This window comes from Dromaius novaehollandiae, chromosome 3, assembly GCF_036370855.1.
Source record: "Dromaius novaehollandiae isolate bDroNov1 chromosome 3, bDroNov1.hap1, whole genome shotgun sequence".
NCBI lineage: Eukaryota > Metazoa > Chordata > Aves > Casuariiformes > Dromaiidae > Dromaius > Dromaius novaehollandiae.
This window is the reverse complement of record NC_088100.1, coordinates 61,338,093-61,357,677: the sequence shown is the minus strand read 5'-3', so window position 1 is coordinate 61,357,677 and position 19,585 is coordinate 61,338,093. Positions and strand designations below refer to the sequence as shown.

The 19,585-nt window shown below is 39.2% G+C and overlaps 2 long non-coding RNA genes across 2 annotated transcripts in view; one reads left to right on the top strand and one right to left on the bottom strand.

Moving 5' to 3' along the window:
* The window catches only part of LOC112995989 (uncharacterized), a 103,851-nt gene extending 84,291 nt beyond the window's left edge, over nucleotides 1-19,560 (top strand). The window contains exons 3-4 of the long non-coding RNA XR_003262313.2: nucleotides 9,931-13,108; nucleotides 14,288-19,560. This is a non-coding gene — a long non-coding RNA (uncharacterized LOC112995989). The remainder of the gene's footprint in view (nucleotides 1-9,930; nucleotides 13,109-14,287) is intronic.
* LOC135327873 (uncharacterized) lies at nucleotides 937-9,936 on the bottom strand. The gene is made up of 2 exons (XR_010388369.1): nucleotides 7,214-9,936; nucleotides 937-3,160 (listed from the first exon to the last, which is right to left on the bottom strand). It is a non-coding gene; the product is annotated as an uncharacterized LOC135327873 (long non-coding RNA).
* Nucleotides 19,561-19,585: the final 25 nt, after the last annotated feature.

Genomic DNA, 19,585 nt, shown 5'->3' with positions numbered 1-19,585 from the left:
GTGTGTTCTTTACGATCTCTGGATTATTCAGGCACACAGGATTCCCATGCCTTTGATATCAGTGTCAATGGATCATGCCTTGGTTTGAGGTTTTCTTTGGGACTGTTTGAATTGGTTTTTTATGCCTTAGAAATGCCATCTAGTTCTGAGACTGGAGCTTGCGAGATGACTAGATGTGCATTCAGATATTCAGGGCAATGAAATTCAGGCTGCAGTTTGTCCTGTACCACATCTCTGCAAGTTCTGGTGCAGGGGCTAGATCCCGCTTGCAACTGATGTAAGTACCATTCTAGGTGTAGTAAAGTATATACTAAAATATTTGTACATGAATGTATAGTTAAGTACATAAATCATGATATTCTTCTATTTCAGACAGGTAATTCTGTCTCTTCTTCTGCTCCCCTGTGGTGTTGGGAATACATCTGTTGATGTGACACAGGTTGGATTGAGACTACTTCTGTTAATCATGCTGCTAACTAATGGGAAGCCAAGATGAATTTCCACATTTTATTTTAACTTTCTGCTGAAAAAGAAAGGAAGATGGAAATTATCCAAAAAGCTACACTTCTCAGTTGGAGCTTTCATTTGGAGATTTTTTCTTCCAACTAAATTCTAAAATTTCCTAGGGTGACACACACTGGCTAATGCCTTGACTCAGTCAATGAAAAAAAAGCTTGAACAGATATGTTTTCAACAACGTGCACTTACGTCTGTGCATTTGAGATCAGTAGTCATGAAATGATTCTTATACCAAGCCACATCCTGTCTTTGAATGCTGATTTTAAAGTGAGTAAAAGAGTAAGTTTTAGGAGCCGGTTCTCTGCGTTTGCACTTACTTAAGTGGTTTTAAGGTTTCATTCACCTGCATGGATGACAAATTGTGTAGGCTGGACTCCAGCAAAGGATAAATGTTTTACAACATGTTGCTGCTTTCAGTTAGAAATAATTAACAGTTTAATAAAAGATTTTCAGAAAAAACTCCAAGCCAGAGCAGAAACAGGTCTTTCTGTGCTTATCCGGAAAGATGCACAGCAGCTTTTAATGAAATTATACACACGTGTATAATAATTGACCAATACTTTCGTGCAATATAAATCTCAGTGAAAATACTGATGTTTCTTAAATTTCCTTGTATATACGCCATACTTGCATATATTATTTTGCATTAAGTAGTTAATATTGGCCAATATTTAATAATTAAAAGTTCATTCAATAATTTATAGATGCAGGATAGCAAAGGATTCAGTCAGAATATTTAATATGTCCCTGGAACAGAACAGATAAAGTTCAAACAATTATAGTTTTAACATTTGGCATCCCTTTATCAAGAAATACTTCCAGTCTTTTTTCTTCTCTTCCTCTTGCTCTGTCAGCTTCTTACTTCTGTAATTCACTGTGAGGATTAAGAGACCATTGCAGTGTGGATGCCATTATCAATACTGCCCAAGGAAAGTTTCCAGCTAAATGCTGCAAAACAAGCATACACAAAATGTAATAAACCCATCTGAAGACATAATGATGGACAGTCTAATAATTCTGTTCAGTACAGCCTAACATTTTCACCCAGATTGTACCTTGGAATATTTCACTTGATATTAGTGTTAGCAACCAGTTCCAAATATTTGCCAAAGAGACATTGAATGACTTTCTGGTACCAGACTTTTATAAACTGTTATTTATTTGCAGTGTATGCAAGTTTACCTGCCATTAATTCTTTTTAGAAAGAGGAAAATACTCGGTATACTGTTATAGTGTAATTGTGTGAGCTTTAATTTTTTACTTAGAAAGAAAAGATCAGCCTACATTGCAATGCACAGGACCAGATTCCACTCAATTACGCTGATATAAATCCACTGTAATTCCATTAGTCAATGAAGTTTTTCCAGATTTATGCCAAAGTGACTGAAATTCAAATGCTTCTCATAATTTCTATTGTCATCTTGAAGCAAAATTCAAAGGCTCTTGATTTTTCTCTTTCTTCTCGGACAGTTTTTAAAGGAGGATTGAGGGAACGATAGGCAAAGATGAATAGTACATCTCTACTGTGACTTTTAACATATGAAGGCAAAATTTGTGGATGCCTGTACAAAAATGTGTGACCCAAAATGCAGTGAAAATACTACATTTCTGCAATTTTTAACAGCAAACAGGCAAAGAATGTGCTACATCTATCTGCTTCCTCTACAAGAGGGACCTGAGCAGAGCACTGCAGACATGCTAGTCAGGCTGGAAATATTCCCAGTGGGCACAGAAGTATGTCTTCGATTCTCTCTGCTGAATCACATATGTAAATACTTATGCTTGGCCTTTTTTTCCAGGTGTGATTATGCAGCATCACTACTACTGCTTCCTGTGTGTATCTAGGCTGACCAGACACCAATGGCTTATGATTCCTGTCCTTTTTTCAAATACCCAACCATTGATTTCCAATTGCTTTTTCTAAATCAGTTATAACTGACAGAAATAGGTGAGATTATAGCTGTGTTTCAATTATGATAAATCATGCCTCCAGTACACCAGGAGATCTAGTCTTGATGAACTGAAATGGACTGTTACATGTAAAAATGCTATATCGCCTTTATTGGGAATAGATAAATGAGATTCTACTGCCTAAAGAGAATAACCATGAAAAATGGGAAAATAGTTCCTAACAATATTTTAAATTTAATTATCCTTTAAAAAATGTAAACGTAAATCTATGTGGAAGAACTTTTCAAATGTTAAGTGCTTCTGCAATGCTTACCAGAAAGCAGGTGCACATTTTAGAAAGAACCTCTGCAAAGTAGTAAATATAACTGGAGCAAAATGTAATGTCACACTTGAAGCTACATTTTTAAGTATTTCTCAATTATATATTTTTAGGAAAAAAAGGGAGACTTTTAAAAAGACATTTACAGTGTATCTAAATTACATAAAATGAATGCTCAGAATGGCTGCTTTATTCATGGCAATCACACATTATTTTATCAGGCAGTCATGTGAATTTGAACTTCTGTTATTCACTTGCTCATAGTTTCTTGAAGTGAGTTCATTTGGAGTTGAAGTTAGAAGCACAATCATGGTAGGTTGCTTCGAAAAATCTCATCAAAGCTTCCTGAAGTGATTATTGCTGTGAAAACCTGCGGTGAGTCGGTTCAGTTCCTCTTCAGTTTTCTGTGTGCTGTGAAGGAGAGACATCCCTTTGCCTTAGAATCAAAAAACACTGGGACAGATGCTATCATTGCACAATATCAAGCATAGAAGTAACATGCTTAAAACAGTGAGACTGTGTGTCCACTCTTGAAATGGATGGGCTTTCACATTCGGTATGGAAACAGAAAAATGGTATCAGGTACCTGCATCCGCATATACTACCTGCGTTAATACTCACCGTACATACCTCCTTCATGGAAAGAAGATACATTTAGAAATAACACTAAAGGTAAAAGGAGTAGTTTCAAGTACTTCAAGTTTCAAGTTTCAAGTATCAAGTTTCAAGTACTTCAAGGTACTTATTTATTCAGATCTTCTAGACTGATCTTCAAAACATGCTTCATCTTTGCCATGGAAAAAATGCCTTTTTTTAAGATTTCTTTCCTCCCAGCTGAATTAAATTACGAATCATTTCAATTTTGAGTATATTGATATTATCAAAAATATTCTGAAGCATAAAATTCAAACTGAAACTAGGAATGACATTAAAAATTTGCTCTCTATACAAAGATTAAACCAGTTCAGGTCCATCCATTTCTATCATACCTAATTTTTGTCAGTTTTTTTTTTTAAGACTCTTTCTTGTTTTTTTGGTTTTAGAACGATAAAATGATATGTTATTGAGCTTCAAAGATATGCAGCTATGTCAGTGTGCAGAGCATACACTTTGTAGATAAGAAAGTCTTGCCTAAGCAGTGATTGGGAAGCTATATATAATAAACCGAATCAGTTACTGACATCAGAATTTACTCTCTTTCACTCAGCATGTTTTCTCAGTTATTAAATGTGATTCTTGATAGATAGCCTGGCTAGCCATTAGTCCGCATGTAAACTAACTTGGTAACGGGTCAGTGGTCATTCTGCTTGCTGACACACAACAGAGCTCAATTTTCCCTAAAAAGCCATTGTCACTGATCTAGAATGGCATTGCCCCGACTTTTGCACCTTAGAGGTTCACATTTCTATTCATGTTCTGAAATTAAAGGTCCATAATGTAAGTATGCAAATGGAGAGTCCCAGGTTCAAACTCATTTATATTAAGGTCCATAAAATTCCTTTACAAGCAAGAAACTGTTAGATATCCGGGGAGGTGGGTTAAGACTTCTGACCTTTTCTAAACAGGTAATTAATGTTTCATTGCTATACACTTAGAATATTTTCATTATTTGAAGTGTTTTGGCTTTTGACTTCCAGTTAAATGTCTGAGAAGCATGAAAGTAAGACTTTAAAGCAGTAAAAAGGTGGAAGGATAGATTTTGTTTTGCACTTGTGAAACTTTCCATTTTTGGTTTCTTTTCATTTTAGTTTATCTATCTAAATTATACTTTGCAAAGAGTAAAGTGATCAATACGAGCGAGCATGCTTAAGCAGGAAAACAACTTCTTATTTAGGAAATTAAATGGTCCTAATTTGTTGCTGACACAGAAGCCAAAGTCATTGTTGATAGTTTATCTGTGAGAGCATGAGAAAGAGCATCTTCATCATTTTCAATCAATAGATAGCAGGGGTTTATGTTAACTTTAATCATGGTCAAGTGAAATGGCTAGGGCATCACAGCAGTACATTCTGCTTTCAACTAGACATGTGAAAACAGGACAAGTTTCTAGCCACACCTGCCTGTAGTATGAAAGGAAGGTGTGTGTTTCAGACCAAAGGAGGATGTCTTTGCTATAGGAGCAGCTGCAATTACAGAGCAGTTGCTCTGATAATCTGGGTGTGTTAGCACTTTCCTCCAGAGTTATGGAAGGAATCAGTAGAGAGAAAGGACAATAAAGTACCCTCATCCCTTTGGACTCTGACTTCTTTTTTCTCCACACTTCTTCTTTGAACTCCTGTTAAAGTTTCACTACAAAGCAAAGCAGACTGGAAGGTATAGAAAACCCCCCAAGGACTTTGTCATTATTGTGCCATACCTAATTTATTTACAATCTCTGAGACTCTGGTGATTGATAAGCCACTGATATCAGTCAGTGATGCTTAATGGGGCATGCAGCTGAACCAGTGAGCTGTGAAACTCTCCCTAAGAGATTTCCAGCTGGGAAGAAATTCTTGTCAACCTCAAGCTACAAGCTCAGTTTGCAGATTAATTTCATTTGGACTACTGTCACACCACATTAACTCTCTGAGTATTTCTCATGGTAGTGAAATGCAGATTTGTGCTGTAAAAATGACATATGAGGAGATGAGGACATATAAGGAGATGGATTTTCTGTTATTCAGTGACTCAGGTAGAATCATTGTGTAAAAATATCCCCCCAGATTGATTAATTGGTAGCCTTAAAACCCTAACTCGGGCTGTTAAGGCACAGGTCTTTCTGAAAGTGACATAACTAATTATGAAACTGCACTGCGTGATTTGGCTGTGAGCAGATGTTCTGTTCCGAATCCAGCTGTGGCAGTAGGAAAAGTGGAAGAGCCACTTAGCCCTCATTTCTCCTATGACTGGTCCTCTACTAAATATTATTGCCATAAGACCTGGTGTCTGAACTGCTTGTGTAAGCACACCTTAGTTTGCTTCAATCAAAATAAGGTAGTTCGAGCATTTTAAGGAGTAGGTTTTATTAACCTGGCTCCTCTTGATGCAATTATCATGTGCGAACCTCAGGTCTGAGGAGACCACAACTCCTGACCCAACAGTGGTCAGGAGCAGCCAAGTGCGGGCCCAGAGCGTGTTATTTTTCTGTCTATCTCTATTTATCTATCTCTTCCTCAGGTGCTGGTAGAAAATACATCTGTCTGCACCCATGATTAAGTATTACAGATGAGTGAGAGACAGTTTTGTGCTCATGTTGCTGTCCGTGCTCTTCATTGTTGAAAAACAAAATAAAACACAAACTTTATAAAATGTCACAGAAGTCAGCAGAAATCACACAGAGAACAACTTGGGGAAGTAAAAAGATGCTATTTTCAGATGATCACTTTTACTGTTTTTGCATCCTAACAAGACTCTTGCCCCAGGCTTATCTGCTCTGTTTGTCTTTCCATGTTGTACTAGAAAATAAAACACTCGAGCCTGTCCTGCTTTAGTTACACTTCGCTTTTTGCTGCATAACCCTGTCATGGAAATACCATCATTTTCCAAACACATTGTTTTACCACTTGTTTTTTCCAGGAGGCTGCCTCCACCTGTTGTAGCACACTTCTACCAGTGAAACTATTTTTATTCCAGTCCAAAAGCACTGATGCAAAGGGACAACCGGAAAACTGCAGAGCAAGTGACATTTCCCTCACTGTGGGCATTTTAAAATGTTTGTTTGTGTCTTCTTCCAGCCAAGGTCCCAAGGATGGCTTGTGCAGGGGCTGAGTGTAACTCCATGTCACATAATAATCTGCAGAAAATCTTCAAATTCTATTTTTTACAACTATCTTTTAAGAATTAGGTCCTTTTTCTCAGTTTCTTGACACACCTCGTAATACCATGTCCCTCGTCTCAAACTTGTAGTCATGCTGTACTATATCCTTTTACTTTTAGTTTATTCTTTTTAAAGTATCTTCTTCAAGAATCTTTATCACTACAGGTTCTAAAACTCAAATAAACTATATAGACAAGATTTTTGCTATGCAACAAATCATGCAGGGGAGTATGGGATTTTCCATTTGCATACCTGGGAGCTTTAGCTTATGTTGAAAGTAATTTTTCACACATCTACTTTTGTCTCCAAAATCATCAGATGGAATTATTTGTGAGAATTTGCATGAGACTCCCAATTGCTTGTTTTTCTTTTCATCTTCACCTGTAACTCTGCTTATTTCATTGTGGTTACTCCAGCTTTGCACATCAGGCTCAAATGATGTTAACGAGAGCTGGTTTTCAACGTGTAATGCCAAGCACCCTGAAAAAAATCAGATCCTAAGTATTATAGACTGGGCATCCAGGATTACTGCATTCTCTTGACTTCAAAATCTCTGGCCCATACTCATAAGGGGGATGTGGAAAAAACCATCCAGAGGTATAGCATCTATCCAGTATGGATAGCTAGACCTTCTACTTTTTATTGCATATATGCAGAGAATTACTTACATCTTGATAGCTCCTTCTCCATAGGTTAACCTCAGCTGCATTCACAAAATAGGCTCAACTCTGATTCAAAACTTCTTAAAACAGGGAGAGGTGTTGGCTAGGAAGGCTGAGCATCAGGGAGACAGGAAAGGTAGGTATTAATCCCTGGTCTGGTGAAGGGGTATTTATACAAAGTGAACTTCATAAGAGCTCTCCAGGCAAGAATCCCTTAAATCCCATGATTTAAAGCAGGAGATACTTTGAGGTAGAAGATGTGGAGTTCACATTAATGATGGACGATATACCAATACCCATAGTATAAGTGTTCGTTGATGATAGGCTTTATTGCACATCAGTACTGCTGTGGCATTGAAATGTCAGCAGTGCTAGGCTGATGCCCTGCTTTGGGGTCTCAGACCAGCACTGCGCAGCACTGTCCAAACCTGCAGGGCTCCCGACCCCAACCCGTCATTTCTCCAGACTTATCCCACCCTGGAAAAGAAGGGAGTGTTCCCTGCACAGTCACAGCACCTGGCTCTCTTCCCCTGAACCCACAGTGCAGGGAACCAGTCAGGATGCTAGAAGGGGTCTCTGCTCAGTTTGAAAATACCATGACTTGGAGGAGATGAAGGAGAGCAGAGGTTCATAGCAAACCTGGTTCTGTAAAATCCACAGAGCAGGTCCCAGCTTCACAGCAAGAACAGAGCAGTGGGAGAGCAGCAGGTAAGTGAGGAGAGAAGAGACATTCTCCGAAACCCCTTCTCCAAAAATTTTACAAGCATTACAATACCTAGTGGTTTCATGATATGCTTTTTTCTTTTTTTTTTTCCATTTCAGTCCTGTCAGATCCAATTAGGGTTGATCAAATTAAATCTAGTGAGGCAGAAGAAGGATTTGAATCTGTTTTCTGTAATCCAGACAACAGGTATCACCTCTGGACAGAGCACAAGGAGAATGGCACCAACTCCAGCGTTCCTGCGCTCTATCATTTAATCCCAGAGATTCATGGCTGTGAATCTTGAGCGGAATGGAGGCCTCCCACTTCTGGAAAAACAGTGCTGAATCTACATTCCTCGTGTCAGCATTCTTCCTTGACTAGCTAGCCAGGCTCTTTGCTCAGGAACAAAATGGCAGGGTATTTTAAAAGTAGATGCTAGAAATTACATCCTAAATCCTCCTTGGAAATTAATTACTGTGTCTTGGTTCTCAATTTTAAACATGAAATAACAGTTCCCTCTTATCTCACCTGGATGTTGCAGAAATGCATTCAGGTCTACGAAATATTCAGATACTAGAGTGGGGGGAAGTGCAGAAAAGCCTATAAAGACACCACTAATTCTAACTTTCAAGGAGGTTATAGGTAGTGTGTGGTAAACAGCATTTGGTGAGCTGCTGAAAAACAAGATGAAAACAAAACACTGAAAAGCTGTCAGTGGCATCAGAACCTTGTGCTGAACTGGAAGGATGTAAAAAACAATATATCATAAAAATGTATCATAATTTATAAGCACTAGGTGAAATAATTAATGTTGTGCAGGCTTCCCCTAAATGTCAAATACTCGCTTTTCTAAATTCTTAGCTTTGTTCTGGTATATACATTCACAGTGTTTAGCTTTGAAAAATGAAACTGTGTTTCTTTAGAGAGCTTGTCTTCGCCTTGTCCTAAGATCACTTTCTTAGATGAAACTAAACATGAAGGGCCTTCTCTTGAAAGCATGGGCCGATTTCTCTCATACTTTCTTTTTGTATGCCACCTTTCTCAAAGGCAGACCTGCACAGACATTTCCCCTGCAGAAGGTTGGTGGTTCCCGCTGGGCTAGCCGGGGTCCCCAGGCTCCCCTGTGCCATACCCCTGATACCCACCCATAATTTGCCAGGCATGCAGCCTGCAGCCGGGGCACCCACAGGTCCCTGCAGGGTGCTTTCTCCATTGCCTCCACAGGAGTGTGGAGAGCCCAGCTGTGCCTCAGCCAGCTATGCCTCATGTTCGCATGACTCTCTCCTCTCTGTACGTCTGCGACCAGCAGCTGGTTAAAGCAGATCACACCAGCTTCTGTCAGGTGGAAGTGTTACTCATTTACCCACAGACACAGAGCAAGCAGAGGAAATGTGTTAAACACATGCCCGGTCTGTTCATCTGCATCCTGCCTGTGTTTCTCCGAGATTAGATATCCAGCTGCCTCAAGCACATGCAGTTGAGCCCATCTTAGCTCTCCAGTCCTGCTGAAAGCTCTGTTTATGTGCCTAGTTTTTCTCCATACTTATCTGCAAACCGTTGCTGCTTGCTCACCTTCTTTTTCTCTTTGGACAATATTTTATACTGTTTTTTCAGGTTGGTATTTGTGTGATTTAAGATTTGGCCTGGGATTGCATACCTCACAAAATGTAAAGAGGTGTTTTCTAAAAACTAGTTCTCTTCCTGCTCCCTGAAGGACCTTTATTTCTCTTCGTTTTCTGTTCATTCCCTTTGACCCATACCGGGCAGTTTCAGGGCAGGTACCAGCAGGTACATAGAACATCCATGCAGAACTCCTCACCGCCTTCCTTCAGTTCAGGCAGACATTATAATGCAGAGCAAGTGCAGGTCTCAGGTTCTTTCAGTAGTTACATTATCTGCTCAATTTCTTTTGCCCTGAAAGCTTTACCATTTCACATTAGCATACCCAGTCTTCAGCCTGTATTCTTCTTTGTCGGTTTTAATTAGCACTTTGAAGAGATCCATGTGGTTTCCTTTTCAGGTTGTCATGCTGATGTCAGAGGACATAAGAGATGACTCCTGCTGCACCAGGCAGCTTGAGGAACAGTGATGGGTGACTGCACTGAGAAAAAGCTTGATATCTGCAGCAGATACTTCAAAGCAACTCTTCCTTTGCTCGAAACACACTGGAGCAAAAGCTTCCAGAAGCAACATCAAAACATGAAGCCTGTGCACCATAATCAGCATGTGGACAGAGTGTTGCCAACCCCTCCTGCCCTGGAGGCATTAATATAAAACTGTGGCTTAGGCTGGCCAAAAAGTAGGGAATCAAAGGAGTATTCCAGTTCATGTAGTGTACCGCACTGCTTTTAAAGTTTTACCACCACTGTTTTTTTATATCAAGATCCTGAAACAGTTGCCATAGGACGATGGCCCTGCAGTTCTTGCGTCTGCAAAAGTAGCTCAGCTTCCTCCCATGATCAAGTCCACGGTTTGTAAAAAGGTCTAGTTTACACAGCTTGCTGACTCCTATGGCCTCCCATGGAAGTGAAAGCCTGGGCAACTCAGTTACTCAATTCGCAGAAGATGCAGAGAAATTACACTCACATCAAATTACATCTGCCATGATATGTTTAGCTGGCTTTTCAGCACCTAACATATTGTGGTCAAGCACAGAGGTGTGGTTACTCTTTTTTTCATACCTTATCCACTGTGCCATTAGGTCCATCAGCACTGAACGCTGATAAGGCCAAGATCAGCAGTGAATTTAACAGCATTTGTGCATCTAAATCCATAGATGTGGCAGAAAAGAAAGACTTGAACAGTACTATATTTAAAAGTATCTTAACAGCATTAAAAAGCTGGATTAACCACAGAAGATATGAGTAGGTAGATAGCTATACGCATAATTTTAAAGATGCAGTATCTTTCTGAAATGATGCTTCTTGTTTTTAGTACCACATGATTCTTCCAATTTCAAAAGTTTCTCTGACTCCCCTTATTCAGGCATAGAGACCTTTGAGGCTTCAACACAAGGTGAATATTTCTGGCTCTGAGACTGGCCCACAATTATTTCTCTGCTCTTCTTTCAGGACAGTGGCAAGCAGCACCCTTCAGGATGAGCTCTATCAAAGGAAGCTTTGATTTTAATTTTTAATGTAAAAACTAGTCCAGATGAAACTATAGGTAGGTGGTAATCCTCACAGTTTCTTCAGGAATTGTCAGAGGGATTCTAAAGCCTTAAACAGGTATATCTAATGAGCTTTCACAACAGGTGGTAAAACTCACATACACAGTTTACCTGATACCAGCTGTAAATGAGGGTCCCTCAGGAGAACCAGCTACAGAATGGCTTACTTCTTTTAATAATACCAACCTCTGTTTCTATGGAAACAGCACATCATGTTTGTTGCTTGCAAGACATGTGTTTAGCCCCTTTTAAAATAAACTGTGTTCCCTTTGCATTGCCTTTAAAGCTGAAAGAAGCACTCTACTTTCAAACACACCAAATTACTAAACCTTCTCCTTCCCCTCTAAATATCACAAATTGCCATTGGACATATAGTCTGTAGTTGCTAATTATTGTGAGAAGTAATAGCATTTTTGTAGGTTACCATTTCTAAGAACAATAGTTATCTTGCTGTTTCATGGCAACAAATCAGAAATCCTGGAACCGTGTCTAAAAAGGAACATTATCAAGTTAAAAATGATAACCACTTGGCTTCATGAAGCATGTACTCCCCTGCATGCTTTTCCATATGTCCAAATTTGGTGATTCTCACCACCACACTTTGAAAGTGCTTGCTCACCATAATGCTAGATATTTAAAGATGCTGAAAGACAATCTGCCAAAACCTGATATGTTGCATATGCGTACATGTACCTACCTGTGGTCACTGCGGAAACTAATGGGCTTTTCCCGTTTTTTTCCTCCTAAATTGGTGATATGAAACAGCCCTGAGTAATTATCCTGCAAGTGAAATAAGATGTTAAAACCATAGCTTGTCTATGCCATGGGTGGTTGTTGGGATCACACTGAAACAATTTTAAAATCTGATTAGTTTACTATGGAAGCTGTTTTTACAGCTTCCCATAATCTTGAACAGTGAAAACAGGCCAGTCTTGTTCAACCTGTGATGGAATGAAGATTTACAGAGCTTGGACAGTCTAAAGGATGGCATTATAGGGTTGTCAGAGTAACAGGCCTTGGGAATCTGCAGTTTACATTTAAAGGGAGAAGTCAGTTGGAGGTAGACATCTGAGGCATGTTGGATTGATTTGTAGCTTAAAGGCAGATTGTGCTTGGGGAGAGAAGAATGGAATTCTGCCTTGCATCTGTCTTTCAGATTACATAACAAAAAGACATTTTCTTGAAAAATGGCATTAAGGCAGACTCGCTTCAACAGCAACACTTTCAAATATATAGCAAAACACATCTGCACCTTCGCAGGGATGGATCAAGACAGAAGGTTGATGACATGACTGAAAGCAAAGCATACTAGCCTAATCCAGTTAAAAATTCAAAATAACCCAAAGAATAGCTATTCAAGGTTTAAAGAAAGACACATCAGGCATATTGCGCTTACTGCTTCATGTGGTATTTGAATATCACTTTTTGAAGCATGAAAGAAATTCGATCCTACATTTTGCATTCAGCAAGCTACTCTCATTGACTGGGCTTTTTTCAGTGTCCATGAGCCAAGTGTAAAAGAATGATTTGTACATTGCATTTAAAAAACAGCATTGTAATGAATATAGTTTGGGATAAGAAAAAAAAATCTCAGATGCGGTAAAGCATTTCCATGATTAAATGAAGGATTTAGGAAATGTATCAAGTTAATTCTCTTGATTCATGATGCAAATATGGCTGATAGAAAACCAAGTGCCTCTATCTTTCTCTTACTGGAAAACAGAAGCTTTACAGCATTAGGAAGTTCTAGATACTTATGTTTTTCTACTACTTCTCAAAGTTATTCATTGTAATTCATCACTACAATGGATTTCTGTGTCTGTTAGTTAAATAATGCTGTTCCTTAGCCAATTTATGAAGATCTGCAATTTCCTGTCTGCTCCTGTTGTGCTAAATTGTACTTTGTCTCTTATTACTGTAGCATTTTCAATTCTCTATTGATCAATATGCTGCACTGTCATTTAAAGGAGAATATTTACTATGGAGCTGGAAAGATTTTATACAACATACACAGCAATTTTCTCACGAGGTGAGTCGTCTTTCCTTCTGCCTTGTGCTATGCTATTTTTCTGTGTCCTTCCGTTCCAAATCAGATTTTAAATATGAGCTTTAAAAGGCACGTCTGTCTCTACTACAGTTGAAACTGTTGATTAAATGGGTAGAAATAGCATAAACTCTTTTTAGCAGATTCCTCATAGTTAGTTTAACCCTTGATTCCACATAATCCAAGCTATTTCTAGAAGCTACTTTTTAGTTTATAGAAACAGAGTCTTTAGGTCTCCCCAGTTCTAATTTCTGTTCTAATGAGAGCATCTTCTGGGATCATCTGGACATGTTTATGTAACTCTCTACAGGGGTCATGGAGCATTGATATGCCTTTTCATTTGCCCTTACTGTCTTCCTACCTATTAAACCATTAACTGCAGCACACAGGGACAAGACAATTGTGTTTGCAGAGCAGAGCCTAAAACATTAAAGCAACACATATGTGCAGTGTATAAGTTGCTGGCAAAACGTATAGCTTACTACCGGTGCTGCAGGAGGGAGGACCTGCACGCAGTCTGAGCTCTCTCCTCCCAATAGAGCACACCTGTGCCATGCCCCAGCTCCTCCAATACCCATTTGCAGCAGCTCCCGGCGGGCATCCCGCGAGGAGGCTCATCTGAGCATCGCAGGGAATCAGCTGTTGACTTCCTTAGGCAAGATCAAGTGCCAGGAGACTCTTCGGGAGAGGAGTTTTTTGCTAAACAGCCCAACACTCCTCACAAGTTCCGCTCTGCCACTCAGCTTGTGTACCGGTATGGGCCGCCAAGCTCTTTCACTGCAGCTGAAAACCCGTGCTCTGTGGGATGTTCAAACTCTGCATCACTCAAATCCAAACCCATCAACAGCTGTCTGCTCTGTAACTCCTATGTATATATAATTTTTTTAAAAAAAATCTTTTCTAGCACAGCTACAACAGTCTAAATGTTGTGTCTAAGCTGGCGTTTAGTGAGCTGGTGGTTTTTCTTCCAGTCTCCGCGCTCTCAGAGAACACTCTCCTTCCCTCTCAACATCTGTTGAAAAAGTCAGGACTGGATGCAGAAGGAGAAAATATAGGCTAAAACACTTATTTCTCATCAGCAATATCCAGAGAAAAATACTTGGTTCTGTTTTTCCAACTTTTGAAAAATATAAACTTCTGAATTAACTTTTTTTCAAAAAACAGAAATGGAGATGAGGCGTGGAAATTGTGGCGGACAGATGAATGAATTTTTTGCCTTAAACATTTCTTGGGGCATGGGGTGCAGGCAGGCCACAACCCCGAACAAGCCATCTGTCCCTGGCGGAAACAGGACTGGGCTGCTGCGACCCCCGAGATGGTCTCCCTGCGACCACCCAGGACGCACCGAGCCTGCACTGAACGAGACCACAATCGGGCAGAGACTTTGGGATCTGGACTGTAAATTATTGTCCGTTTTTAGCACAACTTCTATAAAACTTGCTTGGCATGAGTGGCTAAATTTGCTGAAGCCTTAGGCCGCACTCCCTAGCACAGTGAGAAAGGGCCCCAGAGCTGGTGCAGGCGGGAATGATAAGGGCATTACCAGCAATTTGCATTCCTGTGCACTGCTGAAACAGTGCTAATTGCTGGAGTTATCACCTTCTTTGTCAGGACCTTGAGAGCTAATGGCTGGACCCAAGAATGGAGACACACCTGTCAGCACAAACGGCAACAGTAAACGGCCTACCTAGGGACAGTGATGAGACCCAATAAGGAGCAGGAGACCCCAGACCCAAATATTACTATTGGTCTGAACTACCACGTGAGTGGTGGGAAAACTTAATTTGAAAAAGCTATAATTGCCGAGGGATTTCTTTGTTTGGCCCCCCCTCTTGCTCCCTCTCTCGCCCCCTCTCTCGTCCCTCGCTCCTCGTCCCTCGTCGGAGGCACCCAGCTTGAGCTGTGATTTGAGCGGAGTCAGCAGAACATCATCGGCCTCGGAGTGGTGGTAGCTGGCTTCCTCTCTCCTTTTCCAACTTTCTCTATCTTTTCCCCATACCCTTGTTCTGTTCCCCTCTTCCCTTCGCCTCCCCTTCGCTTTTCCCCCCACCTTTTCTCTCCACTTAGTGGAAAGTAAAGTTAAAAGGTTGTACAATATTTGACCAGATTTAGTGTCTTAATCTCGTCCTTGGGATCGTAACGAAACCCTCCCGATATTGGATCGGGACAGAAATGTATGGAGAATTATTTTAGACAGCAATTGTTAAATCAATTCTTCTAGTTTCTTGATCCTCAGCAGATTTCAGAAGGTTGATGTGCAGGTTCTGATATACATCCAAAAATACTATCTGAAGCTTCACAGAGTCATCATTTTTAAGGGCATTTGAGTACTATGATTATGCTGATCTCCTGTTTAAGATAAACCACAAAAATGCAACTGTTAATTCACACTTGAACACTTACATTGAGTCTGCCTCTATGACTTCCTCAATCTTTATCCCATGATTATTGTCAATATTGCTTGCTCACTCTCAAGTAGCAGGGTTAAAGTAGTATGAGGATTTGTTTTCTCTTTATCTTTAAAATCCTCTTTTTTTTCCTCAAATCTGTGTAATGTATATGACACAAAATCATAGTATTTGGTTATAATGAAACCTTTATTTTTTGTGCTACTGTTGCACTGGTAACTATAGAGATAGCACTTAGCTGTTTGCCCTGTCCATAGACTATGGCACAGTCGAGAAGCTGTAATGAGAGTTTACAGACTGGACCACTTGATCAAATGTGGTTCCAATACACAGGTTAGCAATAAAAACAGGACTTTTCTGCACCCACATCCACCAAAGAAAAACATAATGAACTGTTGCAACATTAAAATTTGTTCAACATTTTGTGCCAACACGTAAAGGGCAACTTCTATTGTTACAACCACTGTCACAACTTTAATTGAAGATAAGAATGGAAGGAGAAAGAAAGAAAGCACAGATGAAGCACTTTCATACAGATTTCTCTCATTTTAATTGTTTTCCTTTCCTCTTTCATATGAGCTATTTGAAATATCCTATGGGATGATTTGCAAGGGCATCACCAGCTACTTCACTTTCATACAAATTATTCTGAAAAAGGAAAGCCCTTAAGCAGTGGTGGGAAGGTTTGCTCCTTCCAGCCTTCCCTTCTTACTTTTATTCAGTGACCTTCAGATTAAACAACATTAAAACACAACAGTATGATCCAGTTAAAATTAACTGGTTCAAACACATTCTGGTGATTTCAGTCACAAGCATTTCTACCATTTCTAGAATCTTTCAGATCATGATGTTGTTTACAGTCTTGAAGATCCTTCAACATAGCTCTTGCAGCATAAACCATCCATTTTGTCCCTGCTATTTTTGTAGACTGGCCTACTTAAAACTCTTTAAAAGACCCAAGAAGACCTTTGCTATCTCAGGCAACTTTAGATAAATGCGTTGGTCCTAGAACCTCATTTGAACTGTGAGATGCAGCTCAGCAGCAATTCCTGAAGCTGAATGTCAAGGAGGTGCTGTGAGCCTGGGGTGAATTTGATGAAGAGAAGCCTGGGAGAAAAGCCACGACAGCCACTCTGCTGCTTCCTGCATCCAGTAAAGACACCCAGGCAATTAGACCGTGATTTCTGGTCTTTGACTTTTTCCTTTTTCACAAATCAAATCATTTCAAAGCAGGTTTTGTGGCACTGTTTAGCATTTAGCCTAGCTAGGGGCAGATAGTGACTGGGCAAACACTAGGATTTAAAAGGGAGAAAGTAATATAGGAATCTTTCAAGGAATATAATAATGAATTGAGATAGTGCTTGTAGAGAAGCAGAAAAAAACTCAAATAAAATAAAAACTGATCTGAATCTCCCTCCATTCTTTGAACAAAACCATTAAAGAGTCTCTTTGTTCTTCCTTGATTGGGAGATGAGAGTTTGACCCACATGAAAAATCAAAAACATCTGTGTTTTTATTCCTTCTTTTACAGTTCCACCCATAGATTTAGCTGGGTTGAAAGGAGGAAGTGTGGGAATGCCAGCTGAAATGCTTGTCTCTTGAAGTTTGTAGAGCCAATCTGTAGGCCCTAGAGTTTAGGTAATATACTACAGTCCTGGAGACACACCAGCTAACCTAGACCAACTGGATAATCATTCAGACTTTGCCAGCTTTAACCTTATGAACATTGTCTTTCATCTATTTCTCATTCAAAGCCTGAAGTTTATTAAAAACCTACAAACTCCTTCATTTCGTAAAATCCAAAGAAAGGTCCTATGATATCACATGACACTCACTCATCTCTTTATTTCTTCAAAGTGAGTGTTTTCCATACATCTCTACATTTTTGTCCATGAAATAGTACTGAAGGAGTGAGGATAAATTCAGTATGCCTTTGCTGACCACTGTGAATGATATGCACCTGGGGTATATGTGCATGTGTGTGTGTGCACACACGTGTGTATGCACTAAACCACCTTGTCACAGACTAACAACTTCAGCTTTCACAATTTGCATTCCAACTTCTAAGACAGGCAGAATGAAAGCCAAGAATGGTACCAAATGGTACCAAGAATAGTGCAGACAGATTTTAAATTTTTTATATTTTAATCCAACCACTCACATTTTAACTGTGGATCAAACTCTGGGTCTAAATCCACATGCAAAAAAATTGTAGAAGATGTGTTTGCTATTTGTTCAAACAGAAACTCATTAGAGTTGTTCTCTAACTTGTCTAGTTTATCTCTTTCAAATATTTGCCTCCATGTTGACATGATTTTAAAATCTATTTTGTTTTTCTACTAACCTGTGAAAACACCTGTAAAAGTGCAATCTCACTAGAGCGCCAGTTCTGGCTGAACTATTTTTTAATGAGAAAGAACTAAAACAAACCATTCAGATTTTCTTTTAATGTGTTACAATTGTTCGCAACCAGATCCTTCTTGTTTCTCTAATTACTATTCCTCAGCATTTTCCAGCATTATAATTGCATCAATCTTCCCTTGTTGGCTTGCACTAAAGAAAATAAGGGAAAATAAGAGGGAATTTTTATAGTCATCTACATACCACAGATTTCTGGAGATTCAAATTTGCAGTATTGGATTGATTCTGTACATATTACATTATTACTAGATTAGACAACTGCTACGATCTCCAATTACTAGCATAGGATGGCAATTAGTCCACTCATATATATTTATCAATGACTGATAAAGCCTGGAGACAACCTGAGGCTGGCTATGCACCTCCAAAGGTACAAACAGTATTGCTCTACTGTTCCTTTTGCCATTCTGAAAGAACAGGAAACAATACTTTTACAGGCAGAATTTCAATCTTTTATCATTCTTAGGAAGGATGCCTAATTTCAAGATGTTGGATTTATTTCAGAGTATATTTCCTGTGGGTGTACAAAGCTGGAACAGATCTACTGGTTCATCAAGGCCAGTCCCCTGCTTTGTCTGCAGTCTCAGGCAGTCACATCATGCAGTCTTCTAATAACTGCTTAAGTGCCATCCTAAAACTAGATGTACTTAGATATTTTGTGTATTAGAAAACTCTTCCAAAATGGTTCTTGTGCTAAAATCCTCCCAATTTCCAAACCTAATAACCTTAATTAAAATATTTTCAACTGGGTATATGCCTTCATGACCCAATAGACTGTAGACTGTATGTAATACCTGACTTAAAATCAAAATCTTGTTTCTACTTTGAGTAAATTCAAAATGTATCAAATTTCAGTCTACCACAACTTTGGAAATGCTCACACTACAAGTCCAGCAGTGCCTGTATGGTCTGGGAGTGTGGAGGTCCAGCACATACAGTTAGTTATTCACCACCTCCAACCGCAGTCTCAATTAACCACAACAGCAGCTACTATGTTTAGCATAAACTGGGAGCTACATGAGGCACTTCTGTAATTAGCAAATGATGGAGGATGTCTCTTCCTTCCAGCTAAACTGTGAAAAGGCTGAACTGTTTAGTAGATGAAGGAATAGTGGGGAGGCTTTGCCTTTTTACACACTTAATAGCATAGCAATCTTTGGGGTTGAATGAAATTATATACATCCAATACATACCATCTTGCTGAAGGCGTACTTGCAATAGATGATCCTTCACAAAGTGTCTCTGTATTCTTTAAATGTGCAATTATATTTGGTGTTTATGATAATTGTATGTCTCAGGCCCAGTACTGTGAGATGAAATACACTTAACTGCATGATTCAGATTCTTAAGCTGTATTGCTCTAATATTTAAACATGGGGAAATGAGTTACTGATTACTTTTCAGTCATTATTTTTGATTTCTTGGTTTTGTAGGTTTAATCAGATCCCATTTATGTAAATACTCAAAATTACCTTGAGATTTAAAACATGCAGCTATGCCATTTAGTATTTAATATAGTGAACAAATCAGTGTCTTTTCATGTTACAGTTTTTGTGATGCTTTATATTACTGCTAATATAAATGAAATAAATTTCCCTCAGTACTTTGCATTTTGAAGAGCTTTAATGCCTCA